General features: G+C 40.0%; 2 protein-coding genes across 6 annotated transcripts in view; one reads left to right on the top strand and one right to left on the bottom strand.

The window, feature by feature from the left end:
- The window catches only part of MET (MET proto-oncogene, receptor tyrosine kinase), a 128,099-nt gene extending 123,626 nt beyond the window's left edge, over nucleotides 1-4,473 (bottom strand). For 3 of the 4 annotated variants that reach the window (XM_082845889.1, XM_082845890.1, XM_082845891.1), the window contains exon 1: nucleotides 4,222-4,473. The gene's annotated coding sequence lies outside the window, so the exon portion shown is untranslated. The remainder of the gene's footprint in view (nucleotides 1-4,221) is intronic. The other variant, XM_082845892.1, reaches the window with a different exon arrangement.
- A 573-nt stretch (nucleotides 4,474-5,046) lies between these two features.
- Nucleotides 5,047-24,649, top strand: part of TFEC (transcription factor EC) — a 675,276-nt gene continuing 655,673 nt past the window's right edge. For both annotated transcript variants that reach the window (XM_082845898.1, XM_082845896.1), the window contains exons 1-2: nucleotides 5,047-5,154; nucleotides 12,273-12,642. The gene's annotated coding sequence lies outside the window, so the exon portion shown is untranslated. The remainder of the gene's footprint in view (nucleotides 5,155-12,272; nucleotides 12,643-24,649) is intronic.

The following is a 24,649-nucleotide window of genomic DNA, read 5'->3' as shown; positions in this document are numbered from 1 at the left end:
GGGACTCCACGTACAGTTGTGCAGGCTGTGCATTGCACAATTCCAGAGATAAAATATGAGAATGACACTCCCAAGGAATGCGAAGGAGAAGCTCTGCCTTATTCTTTCATCTCCTTCAGGTTCTAGCTCAAAGGCCACCTTTGAATTAAGGCCTTCTCTGACCCCACTACTGAATTTTTCAGTCACCAGCCCATTATTCCCTCTTAGCCTTGACAGTCCGTACTCCTCTTTCCACTTTATGCTTCCTGATAGCCCTCATTACTTCACATACATCTTATTTACGTGCTTTTATTTACTGTTTGCCTTCCTCATTATAGAACAGAGCATCATAAGGCCAGAGACTTTTGTCTGTTTTATTCTCTGCTGCATTGCCAGAGTCTAGAATCACGCCTAGTAGGTGCATAACAAATTACCCTGAATGCCTAAATCCTTAGTCACATTCTTAGAGTACAGGAACCTGGCTTTCACTAGAACCTGTGATTCTCTGACCATTTTTCATAATTGCTTGGGCCAGATTTCCTAATAATCCTTTGTTATATTAGAATAAATACATTTCAAATCCTATGGACCATTATATAATCTATATGGCTCATAAACTTTTATATAATTTCTATTTGCCCTATAGCTACATAATTTATCATAGAAATTTAAAACAACAGGAGTAACCTGTATACTTGCACAAATTTATACAATCACAGGAGAAACATGTATACTTGGGTATGCAATTAGCCAGTTCATTTTTTTTTTTTAATTTCACTGTACTCACACCTCCTGTTACAAATGCCACACGAGTGATTTTTCTCTCAATTATATTTTACAGCTTATAAAAACACATTCTTCATTTTGTCCCTTGAAAAGCAAAGTAGTCAGATTTTACTGGATGTTTTTATTGAAACAAATCCCAAGGGGAATATACTAAACTGTTAAACACAGCTGAAGAGATATCTGAGAATGCGCTTTCTGATAGAAGGGTAGATTACAAAATTACTCACAGCTCTTAATCTGATAATAGGAGAATGCCCCACACATATGAATGGAGCTTTTTCTTGGTATGCTTTACTACAAAAAGAGAAAGGGAGAAAAAGAGAACTGGAGAAACAGAAGGTGAGAAAAACTCCGGAGACTAGAAATGTTACAGTCATCATTTATCACTAACCTAAGGATCCCAATGTACGCCTCAGTGCAAAATGCTTCAAAGAGTTAAACTTCCTTGATGGCTGGGCAGAGGCTGTGGTGCTGTTGAGACAGCATGGGGGCTAGGCTCATGCACAGGTTCCCTGTCTATAACATGGGGAGGTTAAGATAGTGAAACCAGCCTTGCCTATTCTGTAAGGTTGTTGCAGTATCAGAAAGATGATATACTCAGAAGCACCTTCAAAATTTTAAGAGTTAAGTTCCAATCTTTTGATTTAAAAAAAATTTCTATTATTTAATAGCAAGTGGGATGGTGTCCAAGGCTGTCACTCTTTTGTAACAATTACGGACATTGATTCCATTTTGCACGAGATTTATTTATCTGAGTATCTAATTCTTCAAAGGCAGATATTTCGCTTCTTCCTTTCTAAAAATGTTCCTCTAGTACCAGACACATATGATGTTTAACCTACAGTTCTTAGCTATTTTTGCTGAAGCAAATGTGGGCCTGGCAGCAACTCTGTTAAGAACAGGGAATCAAAGTGATCCTGAATTGACATTAGTTAGTATATCTATCATTTATTACTAAGAGGTGACTATTTGTTTTGCACTGAGCAAAGCCCATGAAGAAACTCTGCCCTGAGGGCTCAGAGTCAAAGACACCAGTTTCAACATACACCAGTGAGGTAAACTCCCTGGCACTTGAGTTTCTGCATATTTTCTCCCCTTAAGGTAGCACAATTAGGAAATTCAGTATCCCATGAACAAACATAGCAGCTCAAGAAAAATATTGGGGATGATGGGAAAGGAAAGCGTAGATGATTCTGGTGAGACTAATGACAGTGAAGAAAACATGAAATTAGAGGGAAGAAATGGGGGCACAGAAAGCTTGGAAGCAGCTCTGACCAAACCAAGGGGAAGAGATGAGGGGGAAGGGGGCAGAGAGATGGGAGGTGCTCTGAATTTGTAGGGAACTGTTACTCAACATGGGTGTGTCACTATAGGCACTAGTGCAGCCACTTAGAGAAAGGTGTGTGTCCTGAGAGAATGTTAGCCCTTTTGAATTATTCACTTTGTTTTGAGATGACCACATTTGAGAAAAAGTTTATTTGAGGCTATCATATAGACGTGCAAAAGGAAAATCAGACTAATGCTACTTTGGACTATTTATTTTCTTTTTTAACCAACAGCTAAGGAAATTGATTTTTGAAATGTATTTCTTAGTCTAATTCTCCTTGGAACAAATTTTAAAGAATTTCAAGATTATAGTGGGTCATAGTCTTAAAAGGGATTTATAAGATAAGGGTTTTTCTGCTGCTTAGAAAAGTGTCATTTTTCTTTTATCATAGGTTTAAAAGTCATGAAAATATTAGTTACGAACTCTCATACTAACTGGCTATGGTTAATCTTATACATCTTTATCATTCAGATAAACCTCAACCACTAATTCTGAAGTCATGGAAAGTACATCTAATGTAAACCTCTACTGTGATGTATTAAGAGTAAAGCAATCTTTGAAAAACCAGTAGTCAGCAGATCATCTTCTAAATGCCATAAATTCCATTATGTTAAAATCAAAATATATTTAGGTTAATAACTATAGGTTTATGCACTGTTAAGTTTGAAACCTGAACAGAATTTTTAAAACACCAGTAAATTTTATAGGCAATCAGCCACATTTTTGGTACTACAAAAATTTCTTATGAGTGATGTAAATTTTACTTGTATTATTCAGCAACTCAAAAAGAATGAACACTGAATACACCACAGACTTGCAGTCTACAATTGGAACCAAAGCACCTCACTTTCTGTTCCATTATGGAAGTTTACATGTTAAAACAAAGCCCAATAAGCTTGGAGCTAGAAAGAAAAACTATGTACCTGTAAATAATCCAAGCACCACTTACAGTTTACATAAAAGCACAATTTATGTCCTAGAGGCACAGAGAAACGTGATGTACATCATTTTCAGATCATCTTCATGCAGAAAAAATTCATTAGTCAGCTATAATAGTTTAGCTGTAAAGGAAAATGTTTTTCTGAATCCATTTGCATGGCAATGTGCATGTGTCTGCCTGATGGAAATGACAAAATAAACCTCCACCCAACTCTACAAAATGTGAACAGTGTTCTTAAAATTCAGGAGAGGGTCCAGATAGTCTATATTCTCTCCAACGTCAGTTTTTACAATCCTCTCATATTCACCAACCGTCTTAACTTGGCAATTAAAGTATCCTGATTATTTTGCCTAAGAGAGTTGACAATATTTCATTCTGCCCCAGGACTCCTTTACACATAAAACTGTGATAAGGTAAAACACACTGGGCAGAACTATTCAGGCATGAGCCACAGGAACTCTCTCCAACTGCCAAATTAGTAAATGGCTCTTTTAAAACATAAAAGGTATGAAATGAGAAACAGTACTTTGGAGTAAATTCTGCATTGTAGATAGTCTGTGAAAATTCTTTCGTTCGTGCTTAATTATTGGGTCAGTAACAGTCGTAGCCAGATTGCCCGACCTCTGGTTCTAATCTATTTCACCTAATAAGACAGATGTCCTCCACAGAGCCCCAGCAGAGAGATAAGGTAAGATTGAAAACGATAGGTCACAACAAGCCCTGTGTATTTGCCAGAAATTAAGAATTCAGACCCTCACAGAAACACCTGCCCCTTGGAAGGGGCCCCACGTAATACAGATATAAAGCAAGGATGGGAACAAGGAAACTGCTGGCTCGAAGCTTGCTGGCCACATCACCCTCCGTCAGGGTGACCGGATCACTTTTGAGTCAGATCACAGCCTTGAAACTTGCTGGGCCATAACAGTCATACACCATCGCCCACCCCTGCGCCCCTCTCCTGAGTCACACAGGTGGCTGTCAGAAGCAACCCCCTAAAACGAAAAGCCCCATTCTAGTTTCGACCTCGCCCCTGGGGCCACAGCTCTTTAGTTTCTGAAGCCCCTAAACTCTCGCCCACCTCCCGGGTCTTGCCCTCTGGAACAGCAGTCAGGTCTCTTAGGGGAACAAAGAGCAGAAGGGCAGGGGCGAAAGACGGGGTGCAGGATACGAAAGGGGCTGTAGTTTTTACCTTGCGGCGCCCAGGAGCCGGCGGAGGAGACGTCAACCGGGCAGGGATCAACCGCGTAAGGACCACCCGCGCGCTCCGCGCCTCCCTGCCTCTTCTCAGCAAGTCAGCTGTCGCCCCGCATCTGGCTCGCGCCCTCCGCTGGGCTTCGCATCTGGTCACAAAGCGCTGTGGGCGCCGGGGGCGGCGAGAGCCTCCGGGTCACCTGTGGCCGGGCCCAGCCGAACGCCCCGTCCTCCCGCCGGCCGTGCTCCCTCCGCCCCTTCCCACCCGCGTTCCCTCCGCCCCTTCCCACCCGCGCGCTGCCCGGGCCGTGACTCAGCCGGGCATCGGCGCGCGCGGCCCGCGGCGGCCCGGGCGCGTCCAGCCGGGAGGAACGGCCAGGAGACCCGACTCGTGCTCTCGTCCACCCGACCCTGCACGTGTCCGTCTGTCTCGTGCGCTGTCCGTCCACCTCGTCCACGGGTCCAAGGACCGCTGAGGTGGGGACTGGCAACAACACCCTGAGGGGGAAATCGGCCCCCGCCCTTCCTGCCGCCCGCGCGCCGCGCCGGGCCCCGCGGGGGTCGCGTTTCCTCCGCCCCTCCCCCGCCCACAAGGTGAAACTTTCTAGGTGGAGTAGAAGTTTTCTCGCCCTGGCCGCGCGCACTCTCCTCCCCACCAGCTCGGGCAGTTTGAACTTAGCACAGCGGGAGATAAGCGGGACCGAGTCTCCCCCTCCTGGTGCCCGTGCAGCCAGCGGCCCTGGCGCACCGAGAGTACTAGGCGCGCACACGGCGCCCCTCCCCCCCCCGGCGCGCTGCCGGCGCGAAAAGCGCGAGGCTCTGCTGTGAGGACCCTCTCCCGCGTCTTGTCTCGGTTAGCAGCCGGGCGCTGACGCGGGGACGCGGAGATTTGGCCACCACACAAACAAGGAATTCATTGTCAGGGATGGAGGTAGGAGTGGATGGACGAATTGTCCCAATGATTTAATTATGCAGCGATTATCCCCGACTGTAATAACTGAGATTTCTGGAAGGAGAAACAACACAGGAGTTTAACCCTGAGGAAACTTGCTGTTTTAACTTTCTCCCCCCCTCCCCCGTTCATAGCAGGAAACAGGCTGATTAAATAACAAACAGCAGTGAGGAAGCACAACTGCACAAAAGTTTAATTCTTGAATGTTGAAATCTTATGATATTAAAAAAGGTTGGGGGTTTGGTGGATTAATGTGCGTTAGGGTAGCTTTTAATATCTCACGTGTCTGAATATAAAAATTGGCATTAACCTTCAAGAGGAAATAAAACGCAGGTAACAAGCTCAGAGGAACAGCCTCTCCTGTGAGGACTTAGCTCTCCTTTCCTACTCTCTCAAGGGCTGGTCAGATAATGGCGGCTGTTAGTGAGAGTCAAGGGGCGAAACAACATTTACTATGTGGATTCGGGAATGACCACAGAATGAAAAACAGAAAGTATAGTTAGGATAGTTACCGTTTTCCTGAGAGCTTCTTATCTGCCATGAACTACACAGAGCACTATCAACCCTCAAAAGTGATTACCTCATAAGTCCCCAGTTTTGTGGAAAAAGAAAGTTCTCGTTACATAATACTAGAGCCCTGCATGGATCCATTTCTAGATGAGGAAACTGAGTGCCTAAGAGTTCCTAAGAGGGTCACACAACTGGTTAGTAAAAGAGGAGTGATTAGAACCCAGCTATCAAATCCCAGCCAGGTGTTCTTCACACTGTGCCAAGAGGCTACAGGCTAGCAAGTTTGCATAAACAACCCAGTCCTACTGAAGACTTCCTCATATCACCTGACACAATTTAACAAGGACTACTTCACATTAAAATGCAAATTTACTGGTTGAAGGGCACTGGTCCTATTTTATGGACAGATCCGTTATATATTTGGGTTCAGGACCAACTTTAAATAAAAGGTGAATAAACTAATGAATTTAGACACACACACACACACACACACACACACACACACACACACACACACACACACACACACACACACACACACCTAGCCATAGCTGTCCAAATGAATTAGAGTGTTGTTTCTATTTTTTCTGTTTCCTGGTTTCCATAGCAATATGTTAACTGGATTTTTAGATTGCATTATGTAGTTGCTGTAACAGGTTTTCTGAGTTTGTGTGCTAAGATAAAAATATAAAAGAAAAAAATTACAATTAAAGTGGTAGACCCAGCAAAGCCAATGCAAACTGGAAAATAAAATAGCTTATAAATCCACATAACCTATTCTGTATTTTCAGCCCTGAAGTTTCCTACTTTCTAGTTACTGACAAATTTCAATTCAGTTTTGAAACTGGATTAAAAATTGTCTTTTTGATTTATTAACCATAAATAAGGAGAAAACATTTAATAAAAATAATGTAACTAAGAATAACGTAACTAAAAAGTATCTGAGTGTGTGAAAATCAAATAGTTTTTACACACTACTAGATAGGTTTCCCTTTCAGGAAAAGGGTTAGAAGTATAATTTCACATGTTTGGTTTTGGATAGAAGCAGATACTTTAAAAAAGCAATAGGAATTCTACAATTCCATTTCGGTTTTGTGGCAAACTCTAATTGTTGCTGTTTAACTTTCCTTGGGTCCATGGCATGGGTGACATGCTGTATGATGAAGTTCTGTTGGTATTTTCTGAAAGAAACCAAACCCTTGTGGCTGACGCTCTTGGCTGGCTAGGCCAGCACCTGTTCCTAACTAGATATTCCCTTGCTTCCCTCCACTCTTAGGGCTGGAAAGGAGAAATACTTGCTTTCCCAGACTCCTTTGCAGTCAAACATGGCCATGTAATGGCACTCTGGCAGTGAGATTAAGCTGAAGTCTGTTTTCTGATTAAAGGGATGTAATAAACTTGTGCCACTCCTTCCCACTTCTTGCTTTCTTGATTTTATGTATAATATCCGGCAGAGAGCTAGCTAGCTTGTGACCATGAGGAGAGAAGTTGGCTCTGACACTGCTGAGCTGTAGCACCAATGCCAGTAGACACCTGCTTCCAGATTTCTTGTTTTGTGGAAAAAATACTCATTCCAGACACTGTTAGGCAGGGTTTCTGTCACCTGGGGCCAGCAGCCTTCAAAGCTGATGTACCTCTCAAATGGGAAGCAAGACATCTCCAAGACTAAGTCTAGCACAGTAGTTAAGAGTGTGGGTTTTAGAACGAGACAGCCTAGATTTCAATCCCAGTTCTGCTGCTTGCTAGCTATGTAACTGTAGGTCAGTGGCTTAAAGTCTCTGTGCCATATCTGTAAAATGGGGAAAATAATAGTGTTATTGTGAGGATGAAATGAGAAGCTGTAAGTGAAGCGCATGAAATAGTGTCTGGTAAAATATAAGTGCTCAAAGGCATGAGTTATTATTTTCCATGTATTTGTGAATAACACATAGTGCTAAACTATAAAGAGGATCCCATCTCTTAACCCTGAGGTAGGCCTAATGGTAGCCATGGTCAAGAGGGAGAGGAACAGCTGCTCTAAATCTGCTCTAAACATGCCACATCCTTTCTGCTCTCCCTTCAACAATGCCACATCCTTTCTGCTCTCCCTTCAACAGATACCAATTTGGATCTTTGATGGCACTCTTTAAGTTCATTCACATGGCACTGTTTTTGAAACAAAAATGAAAGCAACCTTCTTAGAACAGCGGCTTCTTGCTGGCAACCTGTGGAAGGCAGGGCCCACAGACATGCACAGGCCCATAGAATGCTTTTTAAAAGTTTGAGTTGTGTAGACAGAGGATATGTTCTGCAGTTTGCTGTTGTCTTCCCAGTGGTTTGCCATTGTTCTCCCATCTTCTCTTGTAATGCATCCAGCCTACCTCTGATCTTGAGGTCACTTTCTTAGGCATTAGGATTTGTGTCCCCTCTCTTATTTATTCTTGGATTCTCTTTGCTCTCCTCCCTTCCCTGGCCCCAATGCCCCTATTACTGTGCTTATGGAAAATGTGTCTCCAAAATGACAAGAAGAGTTCAGGTGATAGTTCCTCAGGTCACCTCTGTTGGCAAATACAGTTTGGGGATATAGGACTCCTCTTACCTTTTTAGAGATACATCATGCAAGTTAGAATATTGAAGATTCTGGAAATTCACATGGAAAAACAACAACAGAACAAAAAAAACCCCCAAACATGCTTTTTTTCCTCTTAACATCTTCAGTAGCAATTTTCTATAAAATTAGTTCAATAGGTAACGTATTTTGGGAAACCTTGCCTTAAAGAATGGATATACCAGCTACAAAGGGTTAGAAGAGGGCACTTTCAGTATGAACTGCTTTTATGTTGATTTATATTGGTCATTTGTTTGTGGCTGGGCTCTCTAAAAATAAAACATGCAATGTTAAGTTATCTAAAAATATAAGTAAGCATATTCAATATTGAGGACAAGTACAAGACTGCTAGGCTCTTGAAGTTACAAGTATAACGATTTTAATCGGAAGGTCTAGGAGACTGGAGGCAGAGAAATTGAAAATAAATTACCATCTCCAACAGGGTGCTGCAATTTTGTTAGTGATTTGGTTCATTTTCACATCTGGCTTATTGCCTCTTTCCCCAAATCAGGCAAAGGTATAACATACTTCGCTCTCATTTATTAAATGTCTTCTATGTATCAGTCATGTCTTTGAGTTCTACTTAGGTCCTCATAACAAAAAACTCCAGCATGGGTGTTATCCTTCCCAGTTTATGTCCAGGGAAATGAAGCTCAGAGAGATCATGTAACTTATCCAGGGTCACACAACAGGCCTAAGTCTGTCTCTTTCTAGAACTCTGCACTTCCCCTTGCAGCCATTATAAACTGTCCATGGTCCTATGGTGAATGATGCAGTTCTTAACGTGGGGCAGGATAACTTAAGGCTTCCTTTAATTTTCCCTTCTTTTCCATCCACAAAGTCAGCCACAACCTAAGACACGGCCACCCCTCTTCTTGACCCTTGGGGACTGGATGTTGCCATGCAGAATAAAGGTGCTGACACCACCTGCATTGTTGGTCTATAAAACACTACACAGGTTGGATCATGGGTCCTAGGCAGTCTGGATGGCCTACGTGGTGGACTATGGGTGCATAGGGCCAAGACCTCCCACTGTGAAAAGGAACAGGAATACCCTCTCTCCAATGTCTCTGTTTTCACAACTCCTGAGCTCTCCTTTGGGGACCTGGGGAATGTGAGAGAGAAAGGGAAGCACCAGATGACAGAGAGCCAGGAGTCCTAAGAGAGGGTCTTTGGAGAGTCTCTTGTCTTTTCAGAAGATGAGAAATAAAGACCAAAACTTGCAGAAAGTCCCAGAAGTCTGCCTTCATAATTCTTTCTATCAATACTTTCCTCCCTGAAACTGTATTAATTTTTTTTTTTCTTTCTCTTTTTGTCTCCTCACCTTTCTTCTCCTCTCCTCTCCTCTTCTTTTCTGTTTTTTACCTTGTGGTAAATTGGTAAAAGCATTTTGGGAAAGAAAACAGGAGAAAAATCTTTCATTTTTATACAGCGTAGTACAGCATTATTTCCCAACTATCTTATCCATTTCATCTGTTAATCTAAATGGTTTGGCACTAATACAAATGGATTAACCCATCTTGTGAAATAATGCACTAAAAAAAGTGTTTCCTTCATTGATCAACTTTTCTTTACGAATAGCCCTTTACAAATGTGTATGTGTGTTTGTGTAATTACTGCAATTCTAGGCTTTACCATTAACTTGATGAGGGCTTTGGCGCTTAACCCTTGTGGATCAGTTTCTTCAGCTATAAAAACAGTTCCAAAGTCTGATGAAAATGACTTAAAAAAATTAAGTATCAACTAAAATTTTACTGAAACCAGTAAGTTTGGAGCAAATATAGCAAACAATTTACTAATTGTATTATATATAAGGGGACATTATATTAGAAAGAAAGTACTCCAGTGTGTGGTTCTTATTAACTACTGCCTTGTTCAAATATGATAAAATTCTTTTTTCTATTCCAATGACTGACTGATTTAATGACTCAAGGATAATATATTTAGTGAATCCAAAAGTAACTTTGGTGATTTAGAAAAGGCTCCAATATTTAACAGTTTAAGCAGGAATATCTAGGTTTTAGTGACATTGAAAAATGATAGAATGTTTGAAAGGTTTAATTAGAGTCACTGTAACTATTACACATAACTAATGTATTCTGATTTATAACAAAGATGGTTCCAACACTTTTGCACTGGCCAGATTTTTACCTTTTGTTTAACAACCTCAGAGTCTAAGCATAATTACTATTAGTGTATGTACGTGGAAGGAAAGGCACTAACTCTGTATTAACCTTGGTTTGCCAACCAAGAATTAAAAAAATGAGAGCACAGACAAATGGTGACCAGTCAGAGGTCATGTTCAGAAAGTCAGTGGTGATGCAAACTGCTTCAACCTTGCAGTTTTTTGGTCTATTATAAACATTCATGCCTTTACTTACTTTGAAAAACAAAATCCAACCAAACTGCCCCCAAAAGGCAATTGCAAGCTAACCTCTAGACAGAACAGTCAGAACTAATAAAATCATCTGCAAACATTCTGCTTGTGTTGAAGGAACTTTCAAGGAGTGTGTAACCTGAATTAGAAAAGACATCTTTTAAAGCTTTCCCTGAAGTGTCTGGGCCATCTGTTTTGGCCCAAGCTCCCCATGTTAAAGCTGTTATCAAGTACTGTTGGCTCTCCCATTGCTACTGTTAACAAATGGATTTGTCACCCCAAAGTTAAGAAAAACCAGATGTTTCCTTTGTTGTTCTATATTCCGATGGCAGGTCAAGAGGCTGTTTAAACAGCACCAGTGAAATTGAGATTTAGAAATTGAGATCTTATTAATCTGGTCAGTGAGGTCATATGATTTAGGGCTGTTTCAAGATTTAGACTGAATTTCAATATTTGGCCATCCACATATACTGGATTACTTCCAAATTAATTAGTTCTTTATAAATATAAACCTGTATTTTATGGGAATCATAATTTGTATGCAAGAAGTTATAAATATGGAATAAAATATTTAAACATGTCAGGTTTTGTAATCCATCAACTAAATTTCTAACCAAATGTTTATTGAGCCCCTGCCATGTGCCAGGGAAGTGTTAGTGTCTGGGGCTACAAAGATGAATGAGATGTGGTCCTTAACACTGAAGGGCTCATAGTCTAGCACAGAAAACCGGCATGTAAATTAGCAGACCTGATACAATGTGGCAAGTGCTAAATACTGTTAGGAGAGTGTTATGGACTAACTGTGGAGATCAGGGGGAGGTGAGGAAACATGGAAGATGCTGCAAGGGAGGCCACATTTGAGCCACATGTGAAAGGATGAGCAGGAGTTTGCCAGGTGACTGTATTTACAGGGTGATGGAGGTGAGGAAGTGAATCCTTAGCAGAGGGAGCAGGCACACAGGCTTAAAATAATTATATATTCAGCATTCTGCAAGTAGTTCAGAATAGTTGGGAGCACAGTGTGTTTGGGACAAGGGCAGGAAACGAGGCTAAATAAATAGGTGAGGATCAGAATATGAGGCATCTTATATATCACACCAAGAAAGAAAATCTGTATGATAGGTGATAAGGAGCCACTAAAATATTTTAAGTAAAATAATTAGAATTTTACATTTTAGACAGGTCACTCTGGCTTAATTTAGGGTTTGGAGCAGGGTGAGTTGAAGGCAGGGTGGCAAGAGGGAAAACTATTTCTTTAATGCAGGGGAGCAATGATGTAAGTTTGATGTAAGGCAGAGACTCTTGGGTGCAGGACAGAGAGGAAGGTTTGATAGACGCCTTGGGTGTGGGACACACAGGACCACGTAGAAATAATAGAAATTGAGTGATATTCAGAAAGGTTGCTTTTTATTTGTTTATTTTTTGTTATTTAATGAAAATCTGGGACATGATGACACTTTCATTTTGGACTTGTTGAGTTTGAGTGTTTGTATGTCCCTGCACAATGAGTTGTTGGAGGTCTGGTAGTTAAGTCAAAATACCAGTGTGCCAGATTGTTCTATTGTCTACTTGGTTATTCTGGGAACTACGTTTCTCAGACTCTCCTTCTCCATGTAATTCCAGATTGGAGTTGGCCTAAAGGTAAAAACTGTGTGAGTTCTGGGACGCGGAAGAGAAGCAGCGGTCATTATATTCTGAAGGTTATCGTCAGACCCAGGGGTGCTGCTGGGTGCCAGTTTGTTCTTGCTCTTCCCGCCTTCCTGATGCTGGCCTTGCCCATCAAAAGTGACCTCAGGCCTCCACCGGACGCTTGGCTGACAACTCAGAGAGGTGGCAGCTATGAAGGGCCAGCAACCTTCCATAGCCTTCGTGGTCTCGTCCCAAGAGTAGGACGTACTGACTCCCTGCAAGTTCTGACACGTTCGTGACTTTTTTTCTGCTCCTTCAACTACATTTTTTGGATCTTTATCTTCCCAGCTCTTCCCACAATCGTGTAAGTACTAATTCCTATTATAAATTCCTTCTTCCGTATCACTCATAGTGGTTCTGCTTCCCAGACTGAATCTTTTTAAAGCTACAACCAAAGTGTATTTTGCAACAGAACTCCTTGTAAAAAGCACTACATTTAATACCTGAAACTTATCGTTTGAAGTTGTTTTGATTTTGAGAGTTTGTTTTTTTCCTGACTTCTCGATAGTGATCACTGGTGCAGAATGATGATCTTACTGTGTCTAAATAGGAGAAATTGTCAGGATAACTAAGAGGAATTTCAAGAAAATTCAGCATTTCATTCTTTTGCTTTTAAAAGAAATCATCATCATTATTATTTGTATGTGAACATTTTAATACAATCTAGTGCTCTAGAACTGTCTGGACCAAAGAGAGCCAGGCATGAAGATCTCAGGTGCCTTGGAGACAGGGAGGGAGGACCAAGGCAGATTGTGGCAGGAAAAGAGGTTTTCTTCCTGCTGGCAAGTGGAGCCATTGTTGGGGTGAAGTGTGTGGCATGTAGGTTCTTGTTGGAAGAACAGCTGTGGAACAGAGGTCCTGATGCTATTGGCTCAATGAGGATCCCATCATGAGCAGCTCAAGAACGGGAATGAGAGGAAGGGGCTGTCCAAAACTCTGGAATAAGCATTTGGGTTGCTCTTCTTAGACCACTCCTGCCCTGGGAAGAGGGTGGAGTTTAACTCCAAGGATGATAACGAAGAGGTATTGACTTTGTTGTCAGTTATGGGAAATGAGAATTGATCTAGAAAGGTGTGTGCCCTGGTGAGTACTTTTTTTTTCCCCCTGCTTTTTTTGCCTTTCTCCAAAGCCAGCAAAGGAGAACATGGGTATCTTCTATTGCAAGAAGAGACTGGCAAAGGAGGCAGTGTCAACAGCCTTGTCAGCAAAGGCAGTGGTATTGGCATTATTTATTCCTCTGGTGGGAATGGCCTTCCTTCTTTTATTTGCACGGCAAACTTTGACTCATCCTTCAAGGTCCAAACCTAATGTTGGAAGGCTTCCTTGACTGGCCCTCTCCCACTCCACCTTGTCCCACACCCTGGGCAGGCTGACAGGTTGCTTCATCTGTTTTCCAGGGGCACTTCATACTCCTAATTTAGCATATCTCACACTGTATTACAACTCATCTTTTTTGTTGACAGCATAACCGCATGATATATTAATTTATGTGATTTTTTTCTATCTTCTCCTTTATGGATCAGAAAGCAGTAATGCAAAGAAAATGAGAAAAGCTGTCAGTGGGGCCAGGGGGAGGTAGGAGGTTTTACATCTCTTAGACTGCTGTACATTCAGAAGGGGCTGCCTTGCTGCAAATACAACATAACCTGGCTTTGCATTTGCTTGGTTAGGCAAGACACCAGAAATAACACCCTTTTAATCCATTTGCCTAAAATCCTTGGTATCTCTGTATTTACAAAGTTTTAAAACTGCATAAGCAATTCTGGAAATTGGACTATGTCCTCTGCATGCTACTGTGCAGGCATGGCAGGCATTGGAGGCTGTGCTCTGGGGGCAGAGCCTTCATATGCAACCTGCTTTATGGGTCTCATGACCCTTGACCCATGCCTTTCCCTTCTCTTGGGAAACGAATAGGATTTGTTAATTAATAATCTTTCCCTTCTCTTGGGAAACAAATGGGATTAGCAAATGGTGCCAATGTTGATTATTCTTAAGGAAGTCACACTGAGATGGGTGTCTCCTCACCAAAGGACGTAGTTAGTATACGTACTGCACAAAGGGGGAGTCATGCAATATGTGCTAATTCTTGGACAATTTTTGTCCAGATAACATGCTTGCTAGCTGTTTTCTATCAGATGCTCGCAAGGTATCCACTACTTAGTGCTGAGGAGGCAAAAATGTTGGGAATTGGATGTGTCCATTAAACTTATCACAAATGAGGTAAAGTGTGTGACTAGAGGGTACAGTCTTGTGGGCCTGGGGAAGGAGAGTTGTGCCTGGATGTCACCCAGGACTCAGAGTACACCTGCCCCTTTGATGTACTTGTGATCATGCCCATGACCCCTGGCTGTGGGGTGGGGAGAAGCCCTCTTGCCACCTGAAGGCTAAGTGAGCCATGACTGCTAGGGTTCCTGTACTGCTCAGGCAGGCAAGACTCCATCAATCTGTGTTCGTCTCTTGCGGTCCTGAAATTACTTTCTCATTATAATGAAAAGAAGTGAAATGAAACCTGACCTAGGAAGAATCCCTAATTTTGGCAACATTCAAAAACATGTAGCGAGGGCGTGGCTTTTGAAGGACAGCACAATCCTTCTGAAAAGGTGCTAATACACAATTGCTGAAAAGTCTTTCATGGTTATATGATTCAAGTCCCATGGGGCTTGTCTGGGACTTGGTCACTGGGGTGAAGTAACTTAAACAGAAGTCCTCATGAGGAATTGGGCACAGCATAAGGTGCTACAGGTCAGATAGCTCAAATAAAAGATTTACTTATTTACCTGTGATGGCCATGGTAATGTAGCCAGAGTATCTGAATTAAGGTTGAAAGGGGAAAGACAAAGGTAAAAATTAAGAGGCAGTTCTTTGTGTCAGGACTAAGGGATGAAGCAAGGCCACATCCTAGGCACGAGCCAAGAGGGCAGCAGTGGGATGACTGGCATTTCCATTACCTCTCACCTGTTTCCTAGGTCCTCTGTTTTCCTCTTCCTTGGTTTACTCTTTCATTTTTGGTGCAACACTTCCTCCTGTACCCTCCTGAAAAAGGGTGCATGTGATTGGTAACCCCAGATTGGTGGTTACCAGAGGGACAGAGGGTTGAGGGGTGGGTGAAATGGGTGAAGCAAGTCAATTATATAGTGATGTATGGTAACTAGACCTTTGGTGGTGATCACTTTGTAGTGTATATAGATGTTGAGTTATAATGTTGTGCTCTTGAAACTTATGTTAATACCAATTTTACCTCAATTAAAAAAAATTAAAGGGGAAGAAAGAGGATGCATGTGACGAGAATTTTTTGAGACCTTGCAAGTCTAGGTATGTTTTTATTTTACCCTATTGCTTGATTGATAGCTTGTCTGGATATAGAAGTCTAGGTTGAAAGACAAGTGTCCATTATCTTCTAGCTTCATTCTTGTTCTTGAAAGTTTGATAATTTTTTACCTGATTTTTTTCTCCTCCTATTCATTTTCTCTGCTCTCTCTTCTGGGAGTCCAGAATTGAGATGTTAAACCTGTGGGATTTATCATATAATTTTTTCATATGTATATAAAATATATATGTATATATGTAATAGATACCATGCCCCACATCTTGGCATCTCTGAGGATTAACAAAGAGGTCAGTGTGGACAAAGAAAAGTAAGTGAGGAAAACAGTCTCAAACATATTTATCTTAATTATTTTAAATAAGTCGAGATCTTAATTTAGTAAATGATCTTTGACAAGAGAAGTAGAAAGAAAAAAATTTTTTTGGTAAATATATTAAATTTTCTCTCTTGTACTGAATATTATCTGTTTCATCTTTAACTCTGAAAATTTGCTAGGGTAACTTGCTGGGTCACTTTGGATGAGTCACAACCTGTGCGTTTTCATTTCCCAGATAAAACAAGCAATTGGGTATGTGTAATCTTCTATATCACATTTGGCTTTAAAAGCTGAACTTGCATTGGGTTATCTCAATACTAATTAATAATTCTATTGAAAGAAGGGGCACAGAGAGGAAGTTAAACTTAAGTTGTTTAATACTGGTGCTCGTTCAGCATCTCAGGAGAAGGGTTGGTTAGAAGAGACTCACACCTCTAAGGTTCATTTTTATTTTTTTAATTTATTTATTTTTTATTTTATTTATTTATTTATTTAACATCTTTATTGGAGTATAATTGCTTTACAATGGTGTGTTAGTTTCTGCTTTATAACAAAGTGAATCAGTTATACATATACATATGTTCCCATACCTCTTCCCTCTTGCGTCTCCCTCCCTCCCACCCTCCCTATCCCACCCCTCTAGGTGGTCACAAAGCACCAAGCTGATCTCCCTGTGCTATGCGGCTGCTTCCCACTAGCTATCTATTTTATGTTTGGTAGTGTATATATGTCCATGCTACTCTCTCACTTTGTCACATTTTTAGATTCTAAAGTTCTTCTATATTCATTACATTCAAAGAGAAAAAGATCACAGATGCTACTCAGCCAATGTAGTTCTCATTTGAAGAATATAAATGAGGTTTTAATTTAGCTATGATCATTTTAAGTGCACAATTAATAAAACATTTGGAGCATTTAATGTACAATTATATGGCATAGCTCACTATCACAAGCATTGAATGAGTACTCTTTGTAATAAAAAGTGTATGGAAGAAGTTCTTAAAATCAAATCCAGTCTCAGGAGTTCGTACCCACACTTTTTTTTCTGGCTGTGCCATGAGACATGTGGGATCTTAGTTCCCTGGCCAGGGATCTAACTCTTGCCCCCTGCACTGGAAGCATGGAGTCTTAACCACTGGACTGCCAGGAAAGTCCCTGTACCAAACACTTTTAATGTACATATTGCAAGCTGAAAAGAAGAACAGTATTTACTCTGACCTCTCTTTCCAAATTTATATTCTATTACTTGGCTCTCTGCATTCTACTTTATACTACTCAGTATGTTTTGACTTTCATATGTCCTGGCTTTGTTTTTGTTACCTGGAATCCTTCCATCACTACTGTCCACCCTAAGACTCCAAGCACCAATATCTTACCCATCCATCAAGGCCCATATAAAGTATTTTCTTGCTTAAGCAACCTTTCCTGATTCTTCCAAGAAACTCAATTTTTTTCTCCTTTAAAGTTCATAGCACATTTTTTTTTTTTGTTTTTGCGGTACACGGGCCTCTCACTGCTGTGGCCTCTCCCGTTGCGGAGCACAGGCTCCAGACGCGCAGGCTCAGCGGCCATGGCTCGCGGGCCCAGCCGCTCCGCGGCATGTGGGATCTTCCCGGACCAGGGCACGAACCCATGTCCCCTGCATCAGCAGGCGGACTCTCAACCACTGCGCCACCAGGGAAGCCCCTAAAGTTCATAGCACATTGACTGTACTTTTCTAACGATACTTATGTTATTCTCCCTGGAAATATACCTCCTTATCTTCCTTTTTCATTGTAAGCTTCTTGAGTGCAGAACCCATGTCTTGCTCTTCTCCATATCTTCTACTATACTCAATAGAAGACTCTCAATAACTGTTGTTAAAATGAATTTCATATTACTCATATGTAGACAAAAGTCTATAGTTTTATTAAAAAACAAACCAACAAAAACTTTCTAATCTGTATTGGAAAACATGTATATGTATCCTTAAAAAGTGTTATATCCCTGGATAAAGCTATTTCCCATTCTATCATAAATTACTATCATCTTTTCTATTCCACCTTTATTATTTGCAGAGACTTTCCATGTTTATCAGGTTTTGATGATGAGAATTCTTTTCCTTGGGTAAGTCATTAAAGTTAAATTTGATATTCCTTTGGAAAAGTACCCCCCACACCCCTGCAACCAAATAAAATAACCCATAAGTTTAAACTATTAGCTTTGAGATGGCTTTCGTTAGTTAGCTGGCTTAAAACTCTAATGTTTTGAGCACGTCAGTCCACAGGAAAGGGTGAGCCAGGTGGAATGGAATCCCAGTTCCCTCTAGCCTAGCCAGGATAAATGTCCTAGGAGAAATTTTTCAAAAATTTGTTTTAAGTTTCTTGTGATTTGGAAAATGAGCAGCTTCAAAAGATCTTTCAGGATGTTGTCCTATATCTAAACTTTGGATTGCCTTTATTCTAAGGGTTTAAAAAAATCTATTTAAGGAGCATTTTGGAAAGATCACTGACGAAAGTCTGAGCTAAAAGCCATTGGTTCATATATCATTAGTCTTCATGCTGTTTGTCATCAGTAAATCTTGTATTGGATACTTGTCCAGTCCTATAAAAATAAATAACACGCTTGCCTTTATTTCTATATTTTAACTTCCATTAAAGTGAGGCTTAGACCTCATTTTTTTTCGGACATAGATCAGATTACAAGAAGTAAGTGTAATGTTAAAGCTTTTATTTAGTGACTGAACTAACCTTATCTGCCTCTTTAAAGGACCACGGTTGTATTTCCTTATGTATTTGGAAAATTAGTTCAAACATACAAAATGCATATAATTAATTTCTCCAATGAATAACAGTTTTGGGATTTTAAGTATTGTCAAGATGTTTCATGTCATACTGAGAAGTTAGCTCTTTGGATAGTGTATTCACAGTATTTTACCATATTTTTATTATTTATTCATCACTATAACTCTAAGATAGGTCGAGGAAGTACACATAACATACATTCATATATAATTTGGTTATTTTATTCAGAGAAATCTGATATGTGCTCTCCTTTCCTGACACGTGAAATGAATAACTTTTTTTAACAGCTGTTCTTTTCAAATTTAATCTAGAAACAAATGGCATCAAGCTTGGTGCTAAAAGTCTATCTGATGAGAATCTTTCCAATTTTATTTTTATATTTAGATTTATAGATAGAAAATTAGATATCAGTCATTTAAATTGAAGGAGCATTTTCAAAATAAAGTGTTTCTTTTTGTGTTTGTTTTAGTAATGTGACTCTGCTTGAATTGAATATAGGGTAATAATCACTTGCCAGCCTAGAAGTAGCTAAATACTCAATTTTCAGATTAACATTAAGTTTATAGTACTGCCCATTTGATGTCATTACGAGGCTGAAACCACGTAAGCTCCATATTGCTTGATCGTAATGTTCATCTGGCTTCCTGCCATGTAAATGGATGTATTAATTCTCAGTTCTCAAGAGTGTTGTGAAGTTCAGTTAATTAATGTTTATAAAAGCTTCTTGAGATTGTCTGCTGAAAGATATTATGTGCATTAAAATTATATAAAAAGCAAACATGTAGAGCACTCTAGAAACTGTTGCTTACAGATGTAGAGAACAAATGTATGGACACCAAAGGGGGAAAGTGGCAGGGGGCAGGTGGAGGTGGTGGTGGTGGGATGAATTGGGAGATTGGAATTGATATATATACACTAATATATATAAAATAGATAACTATTAAGAACCTGCTGTATAAAAAATAAATAAAATTTAAATGATAAACAAATAAAATAGAAACTGTTGCTTAGCCAAGATGAAAGTGCCCTGAATATCTATTAGCCATGTCTGAATCAATGACTTCTGGTTTCTTTATTATAGTATTTCATGACTGGTACATAAAGATGACTTAAAGATGCATCATCTCATTTCATAATTAAGAATTCTTTATGAAATTTTGGTCAGAGAGGTTTAGGTAAAGCATTTGTCTGGAGTTCATTCAGGCAGAAAATTCAAATCACTGATCTCATATATAGTAAAATGTTAGCTGGAAGATTCATTCTTGCTCCCAAGTGAGTGCTCCTGTGGTAAGCATACTAGTTGTTCCCCAACTTGTAATCTCCATTTCTCTCTCTTAACAATAGAATACCGAATTTTTTTTCTGGGCACGTGGACATCCCGAATGAAGTCTACATATTGTCCACCTTTCTTATAGCTGGATGTGGCCTGTAATAACTAAGTTCCAGCCAATAGAAAGTGAGCAGAAGTGATCTGTGAAACTTTAGGTTGCATCCTGAAGGGGAGGGCATGCCCTTCTTTCATCCTATTGCTTGGAATGTAGATGTGGTGACAAGCCACCTTGGACATGGGGGTGAAGAAAACAGCCTAAAGATGGAGGAATAACAAGACAAAAGGAACTTGGGTCCCTGAGCAACTTGCAGAAGAGAGCTACCAAAGCAGCCGTATAATGCCTATTTGTGAACGTGTTTAAGACATTATTAGCTTGAGTCTTGGTTATAAACCACCTATTATGTCCTAACTTATGCCTATTTTTACAGAAAGCAAGAGAGCAAAAAAGTGATTCAATTTTCAGATCTCACACCAAATTGCCCACTCATGGATCAGGTCTCATTGAAAAATCAACTGTAATTTTTATTTGTGTGCTGGGTACATTAAAAAGTTTTAATTTGGGGGTGTGACTCCTCATCCTGAAATGGATAAAGAAAAAAATGTCTTTAGTTGTGCCTCCAAACAGGCTAGGGAGCTCTACTTTGAAATGACTTCATCCTCTGAAAGCCCTGAACATTATACACGTAGTAAAACTGAAAGAAAATATTTAAACTAAAATTATACAATTCTGATACATTAGACAGATAAACCATCCTGACTGACCATTGCACTCTATCCTGCTCTGTCTTATTCTTTTGTTTATCAGCTGGGTGGTTTAGTGGCAGTACTGATTCCTCTAAATGGTAAAACCCAACAGAGCTAGCTGTACATTGTTAGAAAAAATAGGTGATCTTTATTCTAAATTCCTTCAGAGTTCAAAAGTTATTCAGAGTTCAGGAAGGAGATACTATTGTATCAAATGCTTTTCAGGTATAGTTTTCATTTGCTTCTTAAATACTTTTTGCTTTCATGTGAATGAGGAATATATATACCCTTCTAGATATTTTTTACCAAATATTTGTGTCACTGGCTCTGTGCATATAGCATGATAAACTACAAAGTCAAGTACTAGTAATAAATACAGTTTGGCTTATTGTACTAAATAAAGATAGGCGGCATGTTCATGATATTTATATTCACAATATTTGACTACTAAAAATTCATTTGTATTTACATTTCATTAAGTCATCATTAATTTCTTTCACTGAATGTAACCTATTGCTGTGTAACAAACCACCCAAAACTAAATGGCTTAAAAATGTAACAGTTATTTTGCTCACAAATCTGAAATATGGGCAGTGTTCAGAGGGGACAGCTCATTTCTGCTCCATGAAGCATCAGTTAGGACAGCTCAACTGAAGGTAAAGGATCTACTTATGAAATGGCTCCACTGAAATGCCTGGCAAGTTGGTGCCAGCTCTGAGCTGGAGGTCAGCAGGGCTATACACTAGTGGCCTTGATTCATTTCTCTGTTGGCCTCTCCACAGTGCTGTTTGAACTTCCTCCTAACATGGTGACTAATTTCCAAGAGTATGTATTTGAAAAGACAGGAAGAGGAAGATACCAGCCTCTTAAGGCTTGGGCCTGAAAACTGGCACAGCAGTGTTTCTGCCATGTTCTATTGGTCAAGCAGTCACAGAGCCCACTCAGATTCAAGAAAAGTGGCACAAACCTCATGAAACTGAACTGATGATTGTCAAAAAAAATTGTGAACATCTTTGATCTACTCTAGTATTAAATATTTTAAATTAATAATGAAGACACAACAACAGAAAGAAAAGTAATTAAGATAACAAGCAGTTGCATTCACTCTTCCTATAAAAAAGTGACAAAACACTGTGAAAAGAAGTAATAGAATGGATTGGTGAGTGTTCAGAAATGTTTGGAATCTTGTATTCCAGTGGTTCTAATCTTTTTGAGCACATGATATCCAGAGAATAGCAGAAATTTTAGTGACGATATGTGGCAGACACAGATGGTTGCCTACCCTGTGCCTACTCTCTGCTTCTTCCTTACTAAGAGAAAGTAGCCCTTACAGTCTACTCTAGATTTCTTTAAACATGATGTAAATAATCTTGTATGTGGGTAGGCCACAGCAATTGAGTTTCTGTTGCATAAAGTCAAATCCAGTTTCTAGTGGAATTATTAATCTAAAAAAGTCAGCAGTAATTATAATATAATGACTGCTAGTGAATAATCGTATACCACAGGATCTGTAAAAGCATTCACAGACTTGCCTCTGTTCACTGTGTTTCTTTATGAATGGAGCTGTTACTGCTTTGGCTGCCTTCTTGCTTATACTTATGAGGGAGAGTTTTGGCATGTTTAATAAGCGTGGGCTCTTTGTGCCAGCATTACATTATGACATGCTTCTTACTTCTTATTTGCAGCATATTTAATCCTCCTTTATTATGGGCAACATAGTCTACTCAGCAGAACATTCCATCTACTAGTAATATACTTGGTTATAGCAAAAATAAATTTGATGAAGTGCTTGCAGTATGTCAATGATGGAACCATTTTTATAACTGATGAGGTACAATTTTGGCTAAGTTTGAAGATATTTTATACTACATTAATTTTAAGAGCTATACCCAAAGAGTAGAGTAGTATCAATAGATGAACATATATTCGAAGTATTTGACTACTAGAAATTCATTTATATTTACATTTGGGTATGGATTTGGCTGCTTAAACAGAGACCAAATAACAGCGGCTTAAACATGATAGTTAATTTTTCTCTCATATAAAAGTCTGAGAGGTAGGTGGTCGGGGGAGGGAGGATAGGCAGCTCTAGTTCACCAGGAAATTCAGGTTCCTTCTATGTCATTGCTAGGCCATCTCTAGGCTAGAGTGTTGTCATTATCCACATGGTAAAAGATGGCTCACTACCACCATGTCCATATTATAGACTTCAGGAATGGGAGAAGTTAGATGCAATGGGCAAGTAGCCTCCCTAAAGAATCTGATCTAGAAATTGTCCACATCCTTTCCAGTTACATCTTACTGGCCATTTTTTAACAAGTTGCAACCAGCTGAATGGTCTGTTAGAAATGGCTCTAGGTGGGACCCCATTTGTCCAGCTAAAATGAGGAAGTCCTACAACTTTAAAGAAGAGGGGAAATGGATGCTGGATGACAATTACCTGCCACTTTTACAATGAATATGTCATCTGCATTCAGAGGAGGGATGGCCTATCATGCTGGCACTGTTAGGCTTTTGGCTTTTATAAGGAGATGTTAAAGTGAACACTTGTAGATCTGGTATTGAAATCCAGTGAACCTGCCCTCAATCCGCATTGTTTTTTGCTCTTCAGTTCTCATTAATACCAGTTAGCTTACAATTGCCTGATTTCCTTTTATTCTTGGCTTCTGGATTCTTCACATTCTGTCACTGTCTTGCCCCACTGCCATCTTGACTGAAACTTAACACTCTTTGCTTTCAATGTGTATTGAAATACCCAAAGCAATTATGAGTTTAGCAACTTTACTGAGGACTGGGGGTGGTGGTAGGTGACAAGGGATCACTTGTTCACAGAACCTTCCACCTGTTCAGTAGCTTTTGCTCTCCCTTATTTCCTTTCCCACCTCAGCTCTGAGGTGAGTTCACCCACTCATTTCCAAGTTGTCCTAAAGACCTCCAAATTCCTTTTCCTCTATTAGACAGAACTATTTTCCTATTCCTCTGAGGCCTTCACAGCCCACACTGAACCCTTCTACCCCAACCGTTATTCTCAGCAAAAGTTGTTTTCTCCCTTAAAGGAATTATAGTGCCATTTGTTGAAATAATAAGTCTCCCTACCTCATTATAAAATGAAGCCAACTTCTGGATTTGCAATAAAAATGTTGCTGAGGGCATTGTCCATTGCATCATGCAATTTCCCCTCTATAAAGCACCACAGCAGAAAGTTCTTTTAGATTTCAGTGCCAGAAAAAAATCTGCTTCTCCTAAAGCATGCTTCTTCCTTTCTGATAACAAGAGCTATATAACTTATTATGCTTTCTGAACCATACGACTCCAGGCCAAATTCGCAGCTCTATCATTGCAATAACGTTAAGCATAGGATTAGCATATTTGTATTTCCCTCATTTGCTTGGGCCATTATATGTCTATCATATTGGTCTTCCTTTTCTTATAAGCCATTTCAAATCCTTTAAAAAAATAAAGATAAAAAATAAGTTGATTGTTAATAACTAAATAAGCAGCTTAAAGGTCATTTAAGGCAATAGTGTGCAGTATTTTTGACACGCTCCCCCCCCTCCACGGCACTACTTAAGGCAAAAGGGTCTGTGGACCACTTACCTTCCTCACTTCTACTTTCTGAGGGAAAAATAACTCAGTGAACATGCTCCCTTTAGATTTAAGAATGAAAAATTTAAAAATTTAACATTGGCTAACTCACGTGGTAGTCTGTACCAGACACTTCTGTACTGTTTTAGATCCCTTTGACGTCAGTTGTCTCCAAGAGTCTTTGGTCTCTCATTCCACTCACTGCATCTTGGTAAGGGTTTCAGCTGA

This window comes from Leucopleurus acutus, assembly GCF_964270905.1.
Source record: "Leucopleurus acutus genome assembly, chromosome: 9".
NCBI lineage: Eukaryota > Metazoa > Chordata > Mammalia > Artiodactyla > Delphinidae > Leucopleurus > Leucopleurus acutus.
Note: the sequence above shows the minus strand (reverse complement) of the source record. Positions and strands in the feature narration are given on the sequence as shown.